General features: G+C 50.4%; 1 protein-coding gene and 1 pseudogene across 9 annotated transcripts in view; one reads left to right on the top strand and one right to left on the bottom strand.

The window, feature by feature from the left end:
• Positions 1–20,511, top strand: part of Smarca4 (SWI/SNF related, matrix associated, actin dependent regulator of chromatin, subfamily a, member 4) — a 99,396-nt gene that overhangs the window by 5,923 nt on the left and 72,962 nt on the right. The window lies entirely within an intron of this gene.
• On the bottom strand, positions 18,919–19,496 carry LOC111817162 (annotated as a pseudogene).

Below are 20,511 nucleotides of genomic sequence, written 5' to 3'. Positions count from 1 at the left end.
AAATAAAATTAAAAAAAAAAAAACAACCCAGAACCTTCACACTGAACTACAGTCTCATCCCCAGCTCTTTTTCTTTTTTCTTTTTCTTTTTGTGGTGTTGGGGATCAAACCCAGGTCTTTGTGCGTGGCAGGAAAGAGTACTCCCCCTGAGTCACCTCCTCAGCCTTTTTGTTTGAGATAGTCTCAGCTGCTAAATTGGCCAGACTGGACTCAAGCTCATGATCCTCCTGCTTCAGCTTCCCACAGTGTTGGAATTAGAGGCATGTACTGTGATGCTTGGCCGTAGAGTGAGTCTGTGACCAGCCTGAATCACATAGAGACTGTGTGTGTGTGTGCGTGTGCGCGCACTCGCGCTCACACTCATGCTCACCTGCGCATGTGTAGGTAAAACAGCAACAACAAAAACCCAAGTGTGGTGGTGCATGCCTGTCATCCTAACACTTGGGAGGCTGAGGCAGGAGGATTGCTGCAAGTTCAAATTCAGCCTGGGCTACAAAGTGAGCTCAAGGCCAGCCTGAGCTACATAGCAAAACCTTGTCTCAAACAGAAGAAAACCAAACCAACCCCTGGTAAATACCAGGTGCAACCCAGCCCTGGCCCCTCCTTCCTTTCTGTTGAACCCCCACCTAGCTTCTAAGCTTCCCTTCAGGACACTCGCCACCTTGCTCAAGTTTTACATGAGACATTGTTATCAGGAGCAGCCTGGGCTGTACCCCTGTGTTCCCTGGTGGCACGTGGTGATGTACAGCGATGGGATCGCTTTGCTTCTGTGGGGGTTAAGCATCCTTTGTGTTGGCTGGTCACGCCTCGCTGGCTCAGGAAGCAGGTGGCTGCATGACAGTTGCTGCCTCACCTGTGGCAATGAGGCTGTGCCTGTGACATTGGATGGGTACAGTCCTGGCTTGCCCTGAGTCCTGGCACAGTGGTGCGGTGAATAGTCCCATTGAGTCCTAGGACACATGTTGACTGTGGACTCAGGATGGCCACATGTGATGGTGGTCACAGCCCAGACTGTGGGGACACCCAGGCCTCTCCCTGTTCCCCAGCCCCTGAATGTTCCTGCCTCCTGCGTGCTGCTTCTCTCTGCTTGCACTGTCTCGTTTTCCTAACTTCTTCTTCCAAAGAGCACAGGGCCTTTGCACTGAGCTGTGTCCTCAGCCTTTTTGTCTTTTATTTTTTTATTTTTAAATGATTTTATTTATTTATTTATTTGAGAGAGAGAGAGAGAGAGAGAGAGAGAGAGAGAGAGACCAGCTCAGCCCACCAGGGGGCAGGGCTGGCTGGCATGTGGTGCTGGGGGATTGAACCGCGGTCCCTGATGCTTTTGCTAAGCTTGTTCCAAGTAGGTGCTTTAGACCACTGAGCCATCTCTCCAGCCCTGTCTTTTATTTTTGATACTTCTATCATTTTTCTTTTTCTTTTTAATTTTTTGATTTTTGGGTTTTGTGTTTTGTTTATTTTTGAGACCGGCTCTTGCTGTGTAACTCATGCCGGCCTTGAACTCTCTTTGTAGCCCCAGGTTGGTCTAAAGTTTGAGGTAATCCTGCCTCAGCTTCCCAACTGCTGGGATGACAAGTAATGTGCTACCATGCCTGGCCCTTGTATGTGCTTTTTTTTTTTTAAATTTTATTTATTTATTTTTTGTGTGTGGCCAGCTCAGCCCACCAGGGGGCAGGGCTGGCTGGCATGTGGTGCTGGGGGATTGAACTGCGGTCCCTGGGCTTTGCTTGGCTTAGTTTGTTCTAAGTAGGTGCTTTAGACCACTGAGCCATCTCACCAGCCCTGTATGTGCTTTTTGAGACTGGCTCTTACTAAATTTCTTTCTTTCTTTCTTTCTTTCTTTCTTTCTTTCTTTCTTTCTAATTTTATTTATGTGTGTGTGTATGTTTGTGTGTGTGGCCAGTTCAGCCCACCAGGGGGCGGGGCTGGCTGGCATGTGGTGCTGGGGGATTGAACCACGGTCCCTGTACTTTGCTAAGCTTGTTCTAAGTAGGTGCTTTAGACCACTGAGCCATCTCACCAGCCCCTCTTTCTTTCTTTTTTTTTTTTTTGGCGGAACCGGGGATTGAAGTCAGGCCCTTGCGTTTGCCAAGGAGGCACTTATTCCACTGAGCCATCTCCTCGGCCCCTAAATTTCCAGATTGGCCAGGCTAGGTTTCAGTTTGGGATTATTTTACCTCAGCCTCCAGAGTGGTGGGTTTATAGGTGTGGGCCACTATGCTTGGTTTCCTTGGCCCTTGGGATCTCTAACCTGAATTAGCTGCCCATGCTGTTGAGGAAACCTTACATTCTCTTAAAAGAGTTCCTCTGTTCTTCCTACTGTCCCCGGTCTCAGTAAATGACCACCTCCAGTTGCTAGATCTGAACCCAAAGATTGACTAGGGGCCGAGATCCAGCTCATGTTCTGGAGCTTGCTCGGTACTCATTTATTTTGACATAGGGTCTTTCTGTGTTGCCTAGGCTGGCTTGTTTGTTTGTTTTTGTTTTTTTGATATGGTCTCACTGTGCAGTTCAGGCTGACCTTGAACTCACTGTGTATCCTTTGCTGGCCTTGGACTCGTGGTGAACCTCCATTCTCAGCTGGGACTATAATGTGCACAACCACCATGCCAGGATGCCTGTAGGGTGGTTTTGTTTTTTTGGTACTGTGAATTGAACCTAGAGCCTTTACACTGAACTCCTTTCCCAGTCCTTTTTTATTTATTTTTTTGGGGAACCAGGGATTGAACTCAGGCCCTTGCGCTTGCCAGGCAAGTACTTATTCCACTGAGTCATCTCTCTGGCCCCCAGTCCTTTTTTATTTTGAGCCAGGGTCTTGCTAAGTTGCCTAGGCTTGGCTTGCAATCGCTATCATCCTCCTGCCTCAGCCTCCCCAAGTACTGTGATTAAGGGTTGTGCCCCTGTGGCCAGTTCCAATTTGTGTCACTAGTGTCACCCCTGACTCTTTGCTTCCTCTGCTGTCACATCTTTCCATCTCCTGTCCAGAGAGCCCACATGAGCCCTGTCCTTCCTCTGCCCTGAGCATGCTGGGGCTCCTATCACACTTCACTGTGCCTGCCCCATCCACCGCTGTATACCTCATCTGAGTTAGAGAGATCTTTTTTTTTTTTTAAATGTATTTGGTTGTTACAGCAGGGCCTTGCGTAGCTTGGACTCCTAGTGATCCTCCTGCTTTCAGCCTCCTCAGTGCTAGGATTACAGGCATTTACTGCTATGCCCAGAGTCTGTGATTGGCTCAGCCCACCTTGGGGTTGGGGCTGGCACAACACATGGAGCTGGGGCTAGACCCACTGTCCCTGCGCTTGCCTAAGCTTGTCTGAGCAGGCACTTTAATCCACTGAGCTATCTTTTTTTTTTTTTTTTTTTTTTCCTTTAACAGAACCGGGAATTGAACTCAGGCCCTTGCGCTTGCCAGGCAAGCGCTTATTCTACTGAGCCATCTCCCTGGCCCCTCCACTGAGCTATCTTGCCAGCCCAGCTTTGTTTGGTTTGCTTTTTTGAGATAGGGTCTCAAAAATATATATAGTTCAGGCTGGCATTAAGCTCAGTATGTAGCCCCTGCTGGCCTCAACCTCATGTCGTCCTCCTGCCTCAGCTTCCCGAGTGCTGGGATTACAGGTGCAAGCCACCACGCCTGGTCTGGCTTGCTGTCTTCACTTGCAGAGGGGCATCCTTGCCAGACCAGACGCTGACTCCAGGGAGAGTCAGAATTGAATGGTAGGACCTCTAGCTGGTGTTGGGAGGGTTGAAAATTTGTTTGGTGTGGGACAGAGCCCCACATCTGGTCACAGAAGTGATATTGTGTGTTCTGAGGAAATTGGTTACATTGGAGTTGGTGTCGGCAGCGTTGTGTGTGTGTAGAGAAACCCTGGCTGATGTGTTGCGCCTTAGAACCTGCCTAGCGTGGTTCCACCTAGGGCCTCTACACTGCTTGTTTCCTGCCTGTGATGTCTACATGGCCCCAGTTCGCTTCAGTTGTCTCCCCGTCACTGAGACTGTCCCAGGCCACTATGACTGAAAGAATGTCTCCTATCTGTTAATGCTGTCAATTTGCTTGCCTCTTTTTTCCTAGCAGTTTGTGACATTGTGTCATATTTGGCTGTGTGCTCAACTCTTGTCACTTGATGGGTCACTCCACCAGGCAGGAAATTTGTTCTCTGCCAGCTGCTTGCCTAGCACAGGGGGCATGCGGTGGGCATTTGGGTGGTGACCATGACTGTGTCCTCTGTTGGGTGGCTGGGCGGGCCTGAACCCATAGGCTGGGTTCATTTATTTATTTATTTATTTATTTATTATTTTTTGGCAGGACCGGGGATGGAACTCAGGCCCTTGCGCTTGCCAGGGAGGTGCTTATTCTACTGAGCTATCTGCCCGGCCCCTCTTTTTTTTTTTTTTTTTAGTTTTTTGCTTTATTTTGTGCAGGGTCTCACTGTGCAGCTCAGACTTGTAGAGATCCTCCTGTTTTCAGCCTCCCTAGTGCTGGGATTACAGGCATGCACTACTATGCCTGGTCTCTGTGGCCAGCTCAGTGTGCCTGGGGGTGGGGCTGGCGTAGCATGTGGGATTGAACCCTTGCCCCTGTGCCTAGCTAAGCAAGCGCTTAGTCTGCTGAGCTATATTACCGGCCCTTATAGGCTGGGTTCTGTGTGTGCTTGTCCTCACCTGGTCTACGTTGGCCTTGGTGTCCCTGTTGGGTGCATCTTCTGCCCTCATGTGTCTCGCTCGGTGATGAGTATGTAGCAGGCGACCCATGGCACCAGTGATGTCTGGTGAGCTTAGGCATCTTAAACAAGACAAGGGACCAGGTAGATAGCTGTCCTGAACTCTTGTCCTCTGGCCTCTTGTTCCAATTAATCTTAGCCAAAAGGCTAAGAAGTGATTGGCCTCTTGCTCTTTTTTTTTTTTTAAACTATTATTTATTTTATTTATTTATTTATTTATTTTTTTGTGTGTAGCCAGCTCAGCCCACCAGGGGGCGGGGGCTGGCTGGCATGTGGTGCTGGGGGATTGAACCGCAGTCCCTGTGATTTGCTAAGCTTGTTCTTAGACCACTGAACTATCTCACCAGCCCGCCTCTTGCTCTTAGGTGGCCTGTGTTTTTGTTTTTTCCATTAACTCTGGAGATTGAGCCCAGGGGATGCTGAGCTATATAGCTCTAGCTATTTTTCTTTTTCTTTGGTTCTGAGAATTGAACTCCAGACCTTGTGCCTCCTGGGCAGGTGCTGTGCCACTGAGCCTATATCCCCAGCCCTTTCACTTATTTATTTTTTAAAAAATCATTTATTTTTATGCAGCTTGGACTCATAGTGATCCTCCTGTCTCAGCCTCCCCAGAACTGGGATTATAGTCACATGCCACCATGCCAAGTTTCAGTAGCCTGCACAGCTCAGGGTTGGCATGGCATGTGGTACCAGGGATCAAGCCTGGGTCCTTGCTTTTGCCAGGAAGATGCTCAGACTGTCCAGTTATCTTTCCCAGCCTATTTATTTAGTTAGTTTTTATGTATTTAGTACAGGATCTACAGGGCCTCGCTACACAGATTGGACTCATAGTGATCCTCTGTTTTCAGCCTCATAACCACTGGGATTACAGGCATACACCACCATGCCCAGTCTCAGTCAGTATTTCAGTGTGCCCTGGGGGCAGGGCTGGCATAGCACTCTGGATCGAACCCGGTCCGTGTGTCTGTCTAAGCAGGTGCTTTAATCTGCTGAACTATGTTGCTGACCCTCCTTTCTTTCTTTTCTTTTCAGAGCGGGGGATTGAACTCAGGCCCTTGCACTTGCCAGGCAAGCACTTATTCTACTGAGCCATCTCCCTGGCCCCTTTTATTTATTTTTGAGACAAGGTCTTACCAAGTTATCAAACCTTTGAACTTCCAGCCTTCCTGCCTTGGCTTCCCAAGTAGCTTGGATAATAGGCTTGTGGCACCATACCACCCTTAGTTGGTTTTAAGGTGAATGAAAGTAAAAAAGGGAAGTGATTACAGTGAATAAAATGATAATGCTCAGTGCTAAAAATAATACTTAGTAACAAGGCGGCGCATCTCCTGAGTAGGTAGGGCTGGGAAGGCGCTGTAGTGTGTCATGGTGACAAGGTTTTCGTTTCTGAAGCATTGACCTGTAATGTAGGGCAGGGCTCTGCTCCTTATTATATTCTAAGGAAAGCAGCGGTGAGGCAGCAAGTGGGAGTAAGCACACGTGCCCTAAGACCACAGACGCCTCACTAGATGTGTTGCTTCAGGGTGCCAGGGGAGAGCGCCTCCTCTTCCGGTCAGGAGAGGAGAAGCAGGGCTGGTTTCACTAAAGCTGCCTCTCCCGCCCACTCACCTGCCTGATCACCACAGCTGGGCCTGCTGACAGTCAGACAAGTTCCTCCAAGACCCAGGCACAGCGGAGGCATCCCGGGGCGGTGGAAAGTCCAGCAAATCCAGTGAGGCTCTCAGGCAGGCTGTAGACTCAATGCCAACAGTGCCATCAGGTGGAGCCCAGACATGTCTGAGAGCTCTCACTGCCACCAGGGCCAGTGTGTCCCTTTTTGTTCATAGGTGAGAGCTGAGAGTTGTGCGAGTGAGGGAGCTGAGTGTATCTCAAGCAGTCAAGGCCCACACTTGAGCATCGATGGATGTTTGTATTTCAGTGATGCTTGGTGTGCTAGGGATAGTGGGGATAGCACCTGCACTGAGCTTTTTTATTTCAGTTTTGAGACAGTGTTGGTATGTTGCCCAGGCTGGGTTTAAATTTGTGATCCTCCTGCCTCAGCCTCCTGGGTAGTTGGAATGACAAGAAGTATTAGTTTGATGAACGTGAAAGTAGGTAGGTTGAGGATAATGTGGTCCTTGGATCCTTTACTCTGTCTTGTTCACTTCCATAAACACACTTCCTGAGCCAGGGGTGGTGGCACAGACCTGTTATCCTAGCACTTGGGAGCTGAGGCAGGAGGATCACTGGGAGGTGGAGGCCAGCCTGGGCTGCATAAGAGTTCAAGGCCAGCAAGAACCATATGCCAAGATCCTGTGTCAACATAAAACAGGGCGCCCCTTGGGTAAATTTTGGTAATTTGTTTCCTGGATATTCTTATAGCTAGAATTGTGTTTTTAAAAGATAAAACGATACTGCCAGTTAGATAGCTCGGTGGACAAAGTGCCTGCTTAGACAAGCACCAGTCTGGGGTTTGGTCCCTGGCACCACATGCTGTGCTGGCCCTGACTCTGGGCACGCTGAGTTGGCCACTGAGTCTGGGCGTGGTGGTGTGCACCTGTAATCCCAGCACAGGGGAGGTTGAAAACAGGAGGATCACTACTAGTCCAAACTGCATAGTGAGACCCTGTACCAAGTACATTTAAAAAAATAATAATAATCTTGGCTGGGGAGATAGCTCAGTGGTCCAAGCGCCTGCCTGGCAAGCATAAGGACCTGGGTTCAGTCCTCAGTACTACATGCTGTGCTGGTAGGTCACTGAAACCAGGCATGGTGGGGTACACTTGTAATCCCAGCACTGGGGAGGCTGAAAACAGGAGGATCACTATGAGTTCCAGCTATATAGTGAGATCCTGTACCAGATAAATAAATAAATAAATTTTTTTTTTTGTTTTTGTTTTTGTGGAACCAGAGATTGAACTCAGGCCCTTGCTTTTGCCAGGGAAGCACTTACTCACTGAGCCATCTCCCCAGCCCCAAAAAATGTTTAAAAAAATTAAAAAGAAAAAGATAAAACAATCTAGATATAAAAATAGTAGATGATAGTTGTAAAAATAAACATGTGGAATCGACCAGCAATACCTGCTATGGGAAGAAGCACCCTGTCATGAGCCTTCAGAGAGAGCAGTGGCCACTACTGAGGCCAGTTATATGGTGTTGCTTTTTGGTTTTTTGGGTCTCCTTGATACTGCTGGGGCTGCAGTACATAGCCCCCCTTCTAGTCTAGTGCCTTACCACTGAGCCACCCTCCCATTTCTGTCACTGCGTCTGTCTCTCTTACTAGGGGTTGAATCCACGGTCTTTGCACTGACCTGCATCCTCAGCTGTTTTTATTATTTGAGGTAGGATCCTGCAAGATCACTAAATTGCCTACTTTGATCTTGAACTCATGATCCTCCTGCCTCAGTCTCCCGTAGTGCTGATGTTACAGATGTGTGCCACCTTGTCTGGATCCCTTTATTTTTTATTTTGAAGCAGGGTCTCACTAGGTTGCCAAGTCTGGTCCTAAAAGTTTGCAATCCTCTTGCCTCAGGCTCTTGAGCACCTGGGATTGGAGGCAAGTGCCATCAAGCCTGGCTTGATGCATGTTTCCTTTGGTGGCCTTCTTTGTTATCCTTAGGTGCATATTGTTGTTACAGCATTGTGCCCAGGCGCGCCTGATTCTGCCACTGCTTCATCCTTCTAGTCCTTGTGCTTGGAATTGCCTCTGTTTTTGCAGTGATGCTGAGGTCTCCATGCGTGGGTGTGTACCATTCTGGTCACTGGGCTCCTGAGGTGCCTCGGCAAGATTGACATGACGAGGCCAAGTCACTTCCAAGCCACTGACCCGGGAACTGGGGCGCCTGCTCTCCTCTTGAGGCCTCCTGGCACTGACTGGCCATCTCTGCTTTCAGCTGGTAGGTCCTTGCCCAGAGCCCTTTGCTTCCTGTCGCCGTCCCTGGCTGTCTGCCCAGGTTCCTAGGCTCTGTCTCATTTCCGAAGGCCTTAAATGCCCTGTCCCAGGGAATGTACAGACACATACTGGTCACCTTGGCCGTTTTGCCTGTGTCCCCCTGTCCCTTTGAACTTTGCTTCACTCACCTGTGATGTGAGGCCCCCAGGTTTGCTACTTGTTTCAGTGCTGTAGAGTTGCCTTGCACATAGCTTAGCGTAGCATAGTGGGGCTTTGCAGGAGGCTAGGCAGCACTGCAGAAGCCACGTGCAGCAGCCAGGCCAGAGGGGGGACCTGGGTGGTCCAAGGGATTTGCTGAAATTACCAGGTCTTTTTCTTCCTTTCTTTCTTTTTTCTTTTTTTTTTTTAATGTATTTGGTACAGGGTCTCACTATGCAGCTTAGACTCATAGTGATTCTCCTGTTTTCAGCTTCCCCAGTGCTGGGATTACAGGCGTGCACCACCATGCCCAGCCTTGCCTGTTCTCATGGCCCACTTAGCATACTGGGGATGGGGCCAGTGTGGCATGTGGTGCGGCCTGTGAACCTTGGTCTTTGTGCTTGCCTAAGCAAGCATTTAGTGCGCTCTGCTGAGCTTTCTCGCCAGCCCAACACCGAGTCTTTTTAACTCGAAGTGCAGGGACATTGAGCAGTGGAGTGGAGTTTGTTCCCAGCTTCAGGTCCCTGTTCTCTTTTGCAGTTCCTGGCTGAACTTGCTCAGAGCTGGAGGCACCCAGTTCCTTGGCGTCCTGATCCTTTTCTATTGATCATAGCGTACCACAGACAGGAGATATATCGGGGCCTCTACCTGGCCCCCAACTCCAGAGGCTGGGTGTCTAGCTCAGGGCAGCAGTGTCCAGCAAGAGGCAGTGTGTGGGTTGGTCACATTTTATGACCACCAGCAGGTCCACGGCTCCCTTTCTCTGGCTACACTCATCTTTCATGTGATTTCTTTGTCAACCAGATGTCAACTTACAGCATGCTTAGTGCAGAGGGATGGGGCTCAATCCCCAGTATAACAACAACAACAAAAAAGCAAATGTGACAAACTTGGCATCATTAGAATTTGCAGTTTTCTTCATCACAAGATTCCACTGTGTGTGAAAAGAGGCAGGTCGGGGCCAGGGAGATGGCTCAGTGGAATAAGCACTTCCTTGGTAAGCACAAGGGTCTGAGTTCAATCCCTGGTTCCGCCAAAAAAAAAAAAAAAAAAGAAAAGAAAAGAGGCAGGTCACAGAAAGAAAGAGAGTTACAGCTCTTTGTCTTTGATAAGAAGTTAATGGAAACTTAGACACTTCACAGAAGTTGCATGTGGAGGTGCCATCAGCACAGGGCCACGCAGTGTGCTGGGGTTGCCTGGGAGATGCAGATGAGAGCCAGGAAGGGGTTAAAGTTACCGGGACCAGAGCACCAAACATTGATGTCGCTGTGGAGCTCCAGGGCCATCCACCCACTGTCTGTGTGCATGTACATGTGTGTGGCTTGTAATGCTGCCCTGCCAGGGTGCCAGTTCCAGCCCTGGTTGCCCACACAGATGTGTGCCCATCCAACAGGCCGCCTCGCTTGTGGCAGCTCAGCACATGCCAGCCAGCCCTGGCCCAGCCTCAGGGAAGGTTAGAAGGGACAGAAGGGAGCCCACTGTGTCTCACCTGGCAGAGGGGTGATGCAGATGCACTGATGAGCAAGAGGGTACTGCAGGGTCCTCCTTTTATTTATTTATTTTTGCAGTAGTTGGGATTGAACTCAGGACCCTGCGCTTGCCAGGCAGGTGCTTATTCTACTGACCTATCTCCCTGGTCCTTCCTCCATTCATTTGTTTGTTTGTTTGTTTATTTATTTATTTATTTTTGAGGAACCAGGGACTTGAACTCAGACCCTTGTGCTTGCCAGGCAAGCACTTATTCTACTGAGCCATCTCCCTGGCCCTCCTTCCTCCTTTTAAAAATGTTAAAAATTTTAATTGTTTGAGTTTAGTATATGTTATGATGCATAAAAAATATGTTACTTGAGGGATGTTGGTACCCACGTCTACCACGTCTTGGTGCTTTTCCTTCTGTCTGTCTCTGTCGTGGCTGGGGCCTGAAGGGTCTCTTTGGCAGGTGTGGTCCCCTGGGAGAGGAACTCGTGGGGCAGACATCAGTTCAGAAGGTGGGCAGCCACAAGAGAGCAGCTGTGCCTGCACTGTTTATTGCTTGTGTGTGCCGCTCTCGCCTATTTACATTCTTCTCTGCTGGGCTAACCTGTGCACGTGTGGTTTGCCACAGCTAAGTCAAGGTCACATAAACAGCTTCAGGTCTGTATCTGCTGAGACAGCAGGTTTGTGTCCTTCACATGTCCTCAGAGGACCCGAGACCCGAGCTTTGAAGCCACCATGTCCCAGATAGCTCATCCCCTCAAAGGCTGGGGACAGTTCTCTTGCGAGCAGTCCATAGAACTGACCTCTGCACACAGAGACCACAACCACAGTGCACGAAACAGCAGAACATTACCAGCCTCATTGCTGCCACAGCACATCTATGCTTCCCAGTGCCAGATGGACCCCAAGGATTCCTACCATCCTGCAAAGCACGGATGGCAGGGCCCGCCAGGTAGCTCAGCAGATTAAAGCGCTTGCTGAGGCAGATGCATGGACTGGGGTTCGATCCCTGATGTGCCGTGCCTCCCCACCCCCATGCTGAGATATTGATTGAGACTGGGCATAGTGGCGCGGACCTATAATCTTAGCGCTTGGGAGGCTGAAAACAGGAGCATCACTACGAGTCCAATCTGTGTATTGAGACCCTGTAAACCCTTTACTAAATATATAACAAAATTTCTTTTAAAAAGTGTGGATGGCGATACCTCTGCAACCATTTCCTGTAGGGCTTCCTGTACCTTTGTCTATTGGTTATGGATCAAAACAACCTTCCGCATGCCAGAGGGCACAGGTGCCTCTTTCTGCCGCAGTCAGCAATCGAGAGCCATGCGATTTTGCAAAACCCCTTTCTCATCTGAGACTTCTCATCCATGAGCAACAGCAAAGCCTGCTCTGTAATTTTCTGGGCCTGGGCCATATGCCAATCAAGGGCCTCCACCTGTGGGCTATATCTGTGGTCCCTGCCTCTAGCAACATGAAGGCCATCGGATAAACCACCAGGCCACCTGTTTAGTAGAATGCCACTTGTGATACACAGTGTCCCAACTGTGGAGTGCATCTGAGATGACAGGTCTGATAGTGCACCTAAAGTATGGAAGTCCCTAGGTGCAGCATATCCTGTCCAGGGTACAGGTGTGTCCAGCCACCCCATGTTGCCACACCCAGGAGGCTTCGGCAGTGGACCAGTCAGTGGGCACTATACCCATGAGCTTCTGGCCACCCCACCATCTTTGTATCAGTCATCAGCTGTGGATAGTTGCAGAGGTCAGTGTGCATCCAACCTGCAATTCGCTTTCCCATTGATGTATTTACCTGCTGAATACAAAACTGAGCTATGTCCAGTGGTGCTACTGGATTTCCTGTCACCCACCCCAACCATTGTACATAACGCTGTGGGGTGCTCGTGCTCTTTTGGAGTAGCTCCTTGATGGCCTGGTGTCATTGATCCCAGGCAGAGCCAGTGTAGTGTGTTCTTGTTGCCGCCCGTCTGCCCAGTTGAGCAGGGAGGTCTGCACAGTTCTCCTCAGCTGCGTTGATCCGGAGTTGAGTGCACATCCAGCAGTGCGATTGATGGCATACACGGTCAGATGTGTGCCCAGGAGACAAGGCTGTTAGTGTGACTCATTCTGGTGGGAAGGATAGGTCAGAACAATAAGCCATGATAGGGAGATCCTGCCCTTCTGAGGAGTGCCACGTATTGAGCCTGTGATAAGAGTTGTGACTGGAATCATTGTACCCCCAGACTTAGCCTACTACACCTTGGTTCCTGTTGCCACTGGGGGTAAGGAAGTTGGGGCTAGGTCAATCCCCCAGGGGGATTGGCCAAGCAGCCACGACAGGGATCACTTTCAGAGTGGAGGCTCTGGCATCAGGTGGAGAACACACAAGGGTGTGTAAGGGCCCCGTTGAAGTCCAGGACTCTTAAGAGGAACACCCAGTTCCCCATTAAGAGGTGTGTGGGTCAGTCTCAAATCCATTGCAACACAGGAAGGATTAGGCTCCTTATATTACCTTAGGGCCTTGCTCTGTGTGGCGGAGGTGCAGATGAACTGGTTGCACTTTCAGGAGGCAATCCAATGGCCTGTCACCCATAGTCAGGACTGGTCACTGAGCAGTTGGACTACCCAAGGCAAGAGCCACTCCCATCCTGAGAACTTTGGTGCTAAGTAGGCCAGTTTGGTTTGGAGGAGCCGATTGTGTCTCTCAACATACCAGCTGCCTGTGGGCCGGTAGGGCACATGGAAGTGCTGCCTGACCTCATTGTCTCTGGCCCATTGTTGCACCTGAAATGGGTTCCCTGGTCAGGCGCTCCTCCTGGTGGCATCCCATAGTGGTTTGCGGCAGCCATCAACCACCATAATGTCTTAATGGTATGAGTCTGGTCAGCAGAGGGAATAGGATAGGTGAAGCCTACCACCTGTGGCCATGTTTCTGGCAGTCAAAACATACCTGTGTCCCTGTGAGAGAGGTAGAGGCCCAGGGCCGGGGAGATGGCTCAGTGGAATAAGCGCTTGCCTGACAAACTCAAGGACCTTCAATCCCTGGTTCTGCAAGGGGGTGGGTGGGTAGAGGCCTGATAGAATCCACCGGCCATTGCTGTAGCAGGTGGGGTGCTCGTGGAGTTGTGTCAAACTGTGGGCACCACTCTCCTTCGTGGGGCCATGTGGGTGCACTAGGGATAGGTCTTTACCACATCTTTTGTCTCAGTAAGAGTCAAATCTAGGTCCTACCACTGTGCCAAAAGCTTGCCTAGTAGCAGTAGAAGGTCCTACATGTCCCAGTTTCTTGTGGAGCCAAGGCATCACAGCAGAAGGTAGTCTTCAGAGGGCGGCTGCCCTCGTCCAGGCATCTGCTGAGTCGGTCCCCAGTGGGAGGAGGTGCTGGTGTTCTTTTTTATTTATTTATTTATTTATTTATTTATTTATTTGTGTGTGTGTGTGGCCAGCTCAGCCCACCAGGGGGCGGGGCTGGCTGGCATGTGGTGCTGGGGGATTGAACCGGTCCCTGGGCTTTGCTAAGCTTGTTCTAAGTTGGTGCTTTAGACCACTGAGCCATCTTACCAGCCCCGGTGCTGGTGTTCTGAAACTCTGTTCAATACATGGTTAGTTGGTGGACCACACTCTGAAGTCTCACCATAGGTCAACACCCCACAAACGTTGGTACCCTACCTGCTGGACCTGGGCCGCCAAGCAGAGTCAGCCCTCGAAATATGGCCCAGCTGTCTGGGAAGACACACAGGGGAATTCTTCATGTGCTACAAGTAGCCGCACTGCCTGCAACTCTGCACGTCGACTCAGCCTGCCTGTTCCAGTGTCAAGCCAGAGGATTTCTGTACTAGGCTGGACAGCACCTGCTGTCTTTTGTGGAACTGTGCCACAGCTAGACCCATGAGTATAGCAGGTAACAGACGAAGGGGCCTCTTTCCCCTTCATGGGGGCTGGGTGTCACGTCCTGCAGTGTTTCCTGCCTATGTACATCACAGATCCCAAAACTGTTGCCAGTTCGGCTGATAACAGGTTACCCAAGAATGAAGCCCATGGCTGCAACTACATCCTCCTGTGCATGAGGGTGGGGTCTGGGCCGCTCCACTCCTGGGGTGGACATGTGTGTAGCCCTCTTTTAGGTATTCAGTCTGGGGCTTTCCACTGTCTCCTATCCCACTACCCTCACAGGCATGCAAAGTAGCATACACTGCCGTGGTTTCTCAGCTAGGGAACACTGACTTTGGCTCCCTTCATAACTGTGACCCAAACCTGACAGGGTGCTTCTGTTTCCCTTTTTTCTGCCATAGGGTGCAGCCAAACCCATCGTCCTCTACACTCACAGTTAGGGTAAGTGTCAGGGTAGGATCAGCTACACTGAGGTACCTATACCTGTACCTGCACAGCTCCTTCTTTGAGTTCTGGAAAGCAACTTCTGCTGTCTGTCCAGTCCTAGGTCATGCCCTTTCTGGTCATCTGATATGAGGGTGTAGCAGGGTGACTAGTGCAGTAAGACATCCACCAGAAACTTAGCAAGCCTGCATACGCCTGTATCTGGCATACTGTCATAGGTCTGGAGTTGCCTGGATTTTATCAATTATGGCATCAGGAATTACCCAATCAGATAAAACCCAAGAATCACAGGCCTGGGGATAGAGCTCAGCAGCACAAGTACCTGCCTGGCAAGCACAAGGTCCTGAGTTCAATTCCTGGTACCAAAACAAAAACAAAAACCCAAGAATCTGACAGACAAGCCAACAACTTTGTCTTCATTCGTGGTCCACCCCACAGGCCAGCAAAGCATAATTCAGACTGCATGCAGCAGCTTCCAAATCTGCAAGACAATCAGAGATTAATGTGATATTATCAATATACTAAAATGTGCCTTGATCCTGGACCACTCATTCGGGCTGTGCAGATAGCCTTATGGCAATACCTGGAAGCGCACTGCCTGCCCTGCTAGGTGAATGCAGATTGGTCCTGACTGTCCAGAGGATGATGATGGTGAAGGCGGCATTGGCCAAACTCACAACATAATGGTATAGTCCCAGCGTCAGGGTGAGACAATAAGTCTGCAATGTTGGACACTGCCACATACAGTGGAGGAGTCACTTTCTTCTGTTCCTGGTAACCTACAGTCATTCACTATGTCCCATCAGGCTTCCACATGGGCTGTGCTGGGGAGCTGAAATGGCTATGTTACGCTACTTCAATTTCAAGATCGTTTGTCCTGTTTCTTCAGGCTTGCCAGGGAGTCGATAGTGTTTCACACACAACCCACATACCCTGTGGTGGAGTCAGTGGTGTATGGTGTGGATGCCCTCGGGTTATTGTTTTCACTGAAAATTCACAAGTGGAATTCACTCTGAGCACCTATCAGTGTGTCCACCCCCAGGATATATTTAGCATCTGGGAAACTTAGACATCATAGGGGCCAACTGCCTGACACCCCATGTTACCTGGACTGTAATGTACTGGCCTCTGTACCCTTCTGTATATACAGTAGGTCCTGTAAAATGGTCCAGGTCACTATAATTAGTGTTGCCTTGGCTCTGGTATCCATCAGTGCTAGTACATGCTGTGGTTTTTTTTTTTTTTTAAATATATTTTAGTACAGGGACTACAGGGTCTCACTATACAGATCAGACTCAGTGATCCTCCAGTTTTCAGCCTCCCAAGCCCTGGGATTACAGGTATATGCCACCAAGCCCAGTCTCAGTCACTATCTCAGCGTGCCCCAGGGGTGGGGCTGGCACAGCACGCTGGAGATTAAACCCAGTCCCTGCGCCTGCCTAAGCAGGCGCTTTAGTCCACTAAGCTATTTGGCTGGCTCTCATGCTCTGTGTTCTTTGGGGATGAATAAATAGTCATTTACACACATGGCCTCCAGTCCCCCAGGATTTCCACTAACCAGGTGCCTTGGCCTGCATCCTAGACCAGGTAAAAGGAGTCTAGAGTCACTTTCTCTTGTTTCACTGGGGCTGCTGTTACTTCTGGGGCCATTGGCTAGTATTGCTACTTGGGGTGCAGCTGCCAGCACGGAATCAGCAATACATCCAAGGGTTGCCCATCATTTTCTCTGCAACTAAGCTGACAGCAGGTCCATCCAGATTTGATGCTGGGTGGCCTTCAAGGGTCCCGGCACCTGTCCTTGAGGGGTTGGCCCTGCTTAGCTTGGGGCCGCCTGCTTGCCTCCATTTGCTGGTACAGTCTGTGCTGATCAGTGTGTACATACAGGTTTTGCTTTATCGTGGCGCTTTATTCCATGTTCCCCAGCTGAGCTAAAGTGTTCACGGACCCAGACATTGGAAGGCAGCTCAAGTGGCTGCCACTGTCCTGAACGTACTGGCCAGCCCACTCACCTTCTTGTGTGCTGTAGACAGGTCCTCATTGGGGCTACGATACTGCATAGCAAATATCATTTGGCACGGGCCCATTTCCCTTAGCGCAGAGATTAAGTCTAGGTAGGCTGTCCGTTTCATGACTTGCTCCAACAAGTCACCTGGATTCACCCAAACCAGGTGAGCTGCTGCCATTAACCAGTTTATCAAAGTCTGGTTACCTGCCTATGGGGCTGTTCCCTGCATGAAATGCAGAACCGGGTGCTTGGAGGGGGTGTTGCCACACTAGCTATTTGGGACAGTTCCCATGGGCTTAACTCCGTGTTAGCAGCCCCTCATCCCGTAGCCGCAGCAGCCCTATGAGCACTGTCTCACTCATCTTTTACTTAGTTTTGCCAGCTCCTGCATCTCCATGGCTGTGGAGGAGTGAATGTTGTATGCCTGGTCAGGGTAGGCTGTAGCTTCTTCCTTGGGCTAGGGGGCATCTGCCTCCATATTCTGGCATGCACGAGTAGGGGACGCGACTGAGACTCCTGAAGGTGGGGAGTTAGGCTTCCGGAGGCGCTATGGGAGGAGGCTATGAAGTTTGGGCCTCTCAGGACCTCTTCAGCACATTGTAGCTGCTCTTCTTGCCAGTTGAGGGCTCCACTTCTTGCCCCATGCAGTGCAGAAGAGTAAAGAATCCCCATGCCCCCACAGCTGACTCTCATCCCCAGGTTCTGGATGGACTGTGTTCCTCACCATCCTGCCGACCTCCCCAGCTGTGGCTGGGGCCTGAAGGGTCTCTTTGGAAAGTGTGGTCCCCTGGGAAAGGAACTCATGGGGGGGCGATATCAGTTCAGAAGGTGGGCAGCCACAAGAGAGCAGCTGTGCCCGCACTGTTTATTGCTTATGTGTGCCGCTCTCTCGCTCTATTTACATTCTTCTCTGCTGGGCTAACCTGTGTACGTGTGGTTTGACACAGCTAAGTAAAGGTCACATAAACAGCTCCAGGTCTGTATCTGTTGAGACAGCGGGTTTGTGTCCTTCACATGTCCTCAGAGGACGTGAGACCTGAGCTTTGAAGCCACAGCATCTGTCACAGCCCCCATTCCCAGAAGTCTCAGAGTCTGCTGTTCCTAATCTATTTCTCTCTCTCTCTCTCTCTCTCTCTCTCTCTCTCTCTCTCTCTCTCTCTCTCTCTTGTATTTAGTACAGGGTCTACAGGACCTCACTACACAGATCGGACTCATAGTGATCCTCTTGTTTTTTGCAGCTGTCCACGAACTGGAATTACAGTCCTGTGCCACCATGCTCAGTCTCAGTTGCAGTCTGAGCGCACCCTGGGGGCAGGGCTGGCACAGCACGCTGGGGATCAAACACCGGTCCCTGCGTCTGCCTAAGCAGGCGCTTTAGTCCGCTGAGCTATCTGGCTGGCTCTTTATTTTGTTTTTTCAATCTCTTATACTTTGGCTTTCTAACATAAGAGTGACTGTGTACTGTGTGCCTTTCAGTGTCTGACTGATTTTGCTGGTGGAACTCCATTCAGGAGCAGGTGAAGCTTACCTCCAAGGCGAGTTTTCCCTGGGAAGCCCACAGCTTCATGGTAGAGCCCAGGACACGTTTGTTCCATGTGATCTAGGGTTTCTCTGCTGTACATCTGTTGTTCTCTCTTTTTCTTTTTCTTTTTCTTTTTCTTTTTCTTTTTCTTTTTCTTTTTCTTTTTCTTTTTCTTTTTTTTTTGGCAGAACTGGAGATTGAACTCAGGCCCTTGCACTTGCCAGGCAAGCGCTTATTCTACTGAGCGATCTTCCCAGCCCTCTTCTGCTGTACCTCTGTAGGAGGACACTGCAGCTCAGTGAGAGGATGGTCAACTGTGGCTCAGGGCTGGACCAGGGCTCAGAGCTGCTTCCCTATCTCCCGCCCAAGTGCTGGCTTGGCCGGGGCTCAGTAGGGGTGAGTGTGACCTCCTGGATGGGTGCCTCCCTCCTTGTTGTCTGTGCTTCCAGGGCCACTGTGCCGTTGCTGCCAGGGACCTGAACTTCCAGCCCAAGAATGAGCTGGCCGAGTGCTCCACAGTGTCCCTTGAGCAGATGCCACCTTCAGCCTCTGGAAAATGGAGCATGTCATAGGTGGACATGGTCACACTTGTGCACAAAGGTCTGTTTTGAGCAGTCTCTTGTGATGGGGTCGGCACCTCTGTGGGAGCAGGCATTCCTGGGGGCCAGAGTGTGGGGAGGGCCTCCACTGAGCACAGAGAGCTTCCAGAGGGCTGTGATTTCAGGGTCGTGCCAGACATGTTTGCTGACCGGCCCACCTTTTTAAATTTTCTTTTTTTAACTGAAGTTTTTTATTAACTCATAATTACTTGTCTTCTGGTTTGTTGAAGCAGTAAGTCAGACAACACTTGCCATAGTCATGTCTGTCAAAGTGGCTGCCATAGAAACTCCCACACCACACTCATCGGGAGGGTGCTCTCGAGGAAGACTACTACTTTGCCATTTTCATCCACCTTGTAGTATTTTAGGACAGCCGACTTAACTTTCTTTCTCTTATGCTTATTCTTCTTGGGAGCAGTGTCAGACTTCTTCATTTTCTTTTCTGTGGTGGAACCGGGGATAGAACTCAGACCCTTGCGCTTGCCAGGGAAGCGCTTATTCCACAGAGCCATCTCCCCAGCCCCCTTCTTCCTTTTCTTAACACCGCCATGGAGTCTCAACACAAGATGAAGGGTAGACTCCTTTTGAATGTTGTAATCAGACAAGGTACATCCATCTTGCAGTAGCTTACCAGCAAAGATCAGCCTGTGCTGATCAGGAGGAATTCCTTCCTTGTCCTGCATCTTGGCCTGTACATTTTCTGTAGGGTCCGAGGGTTCAGCCTCGAGCGTGATGGTCTTCCCCATAAGGGTTTTCACGAAAATCTGCATTTGGCGGCAGTTCCACCACAGATGGCAGATCCGAAAGCTGAAATTTACTTCTGTTTTAAGACAAGATCTCATGTCCTCAAGGCTGGCTTCTGTCTTGAACTTGACGTCCTCCTGCTTCAGCCTGCTGAGTGCTAGGATTCCATGAATGTGTCACTATACCCACCTCAAGGTGTCTGTTTTAGCGAGGGAAAGCAGGACATTTCCTCGTGGCCTGCATTGTTTGGCTGTCAGTTTGAGTTTGCCTGACTCAAGATAAAGAGCTTCAGGTGTGAAAGAAGCTAGAAACCCCTGAGCAACACAGGATTTGGACGTCTCTGGCAGCACCGTTGTCTTCTCCACTGCTTTGGAGCCCTGCAGTAGGGACATGGGGGTGACTGGCCCAGTGCATTTGCAGTCCTGTCCAACTCTTGCATCTCACAGTCAGAGCTGCTGCAGGGCTCTCCCTGCGGGCAGACCTAGGCGGGCTCCAGGCTGCACACCGCATTTGGGAGCGTGCCAGGGCACAGCACCGTCACGGGGCAGAGTCTGGATGGGTCCAGGCCGGACAGAACCTGTCTCCAGAGTGAGATGACCGAGGGCCCGCGGATCCTGAATAGACCCGGAGCGTAGGCGCGGCGAGTGAGTGAGACCACCCAGGGCCCACGGGATCCTGAATAGACCCAGAGCCCAGGCCCGGCATGTGAGTGAGATGATTGAGGGCCCACTGGATCCTGAACAGACCCAGAGCCCAGGCCCGGCAAGTGAGTGAGACGACCCCGGGCCCGCGGATCTTCATTCGACCCAGAGTGCAGGCCCAGCGAGGAACCCTTCAGCAGAACTCCCTGCAGAGAGGCTAGAGGCAAGACCCACCCAGCTGATTCAGGAGCAGAACATCTTGCCAGAGAGACACAAAGGGTTCAGGTCTAACAGCTGCAGGAGAAAGAAGTGGAGCACAGCAGCCAGATCCAAACAACACCCACCTGGAGGAATCTGAACTTCGTAGATCCGGACCTGGTGCTAAGGTAATAACTCTATC

Source organism: Octodon degus, unplaced genomic scaffold, assembly GCF_000260255.1.
Source record: "Octodon degus isolate 3935 unplaced genomic scaffold, OctDeg1.0 scaffold00050, whole genome shotgun sequence".
NCBI classification, from domain to species: domain Eukaryota; kingdom Metazoa; phylum Chordata; class Mammalia; order Rodentia; family Octodontidae; genus Octodon; species Octodon degus.
This window is presented reverse-complemented; position numbering and strand designations above follow the sequence as displayed.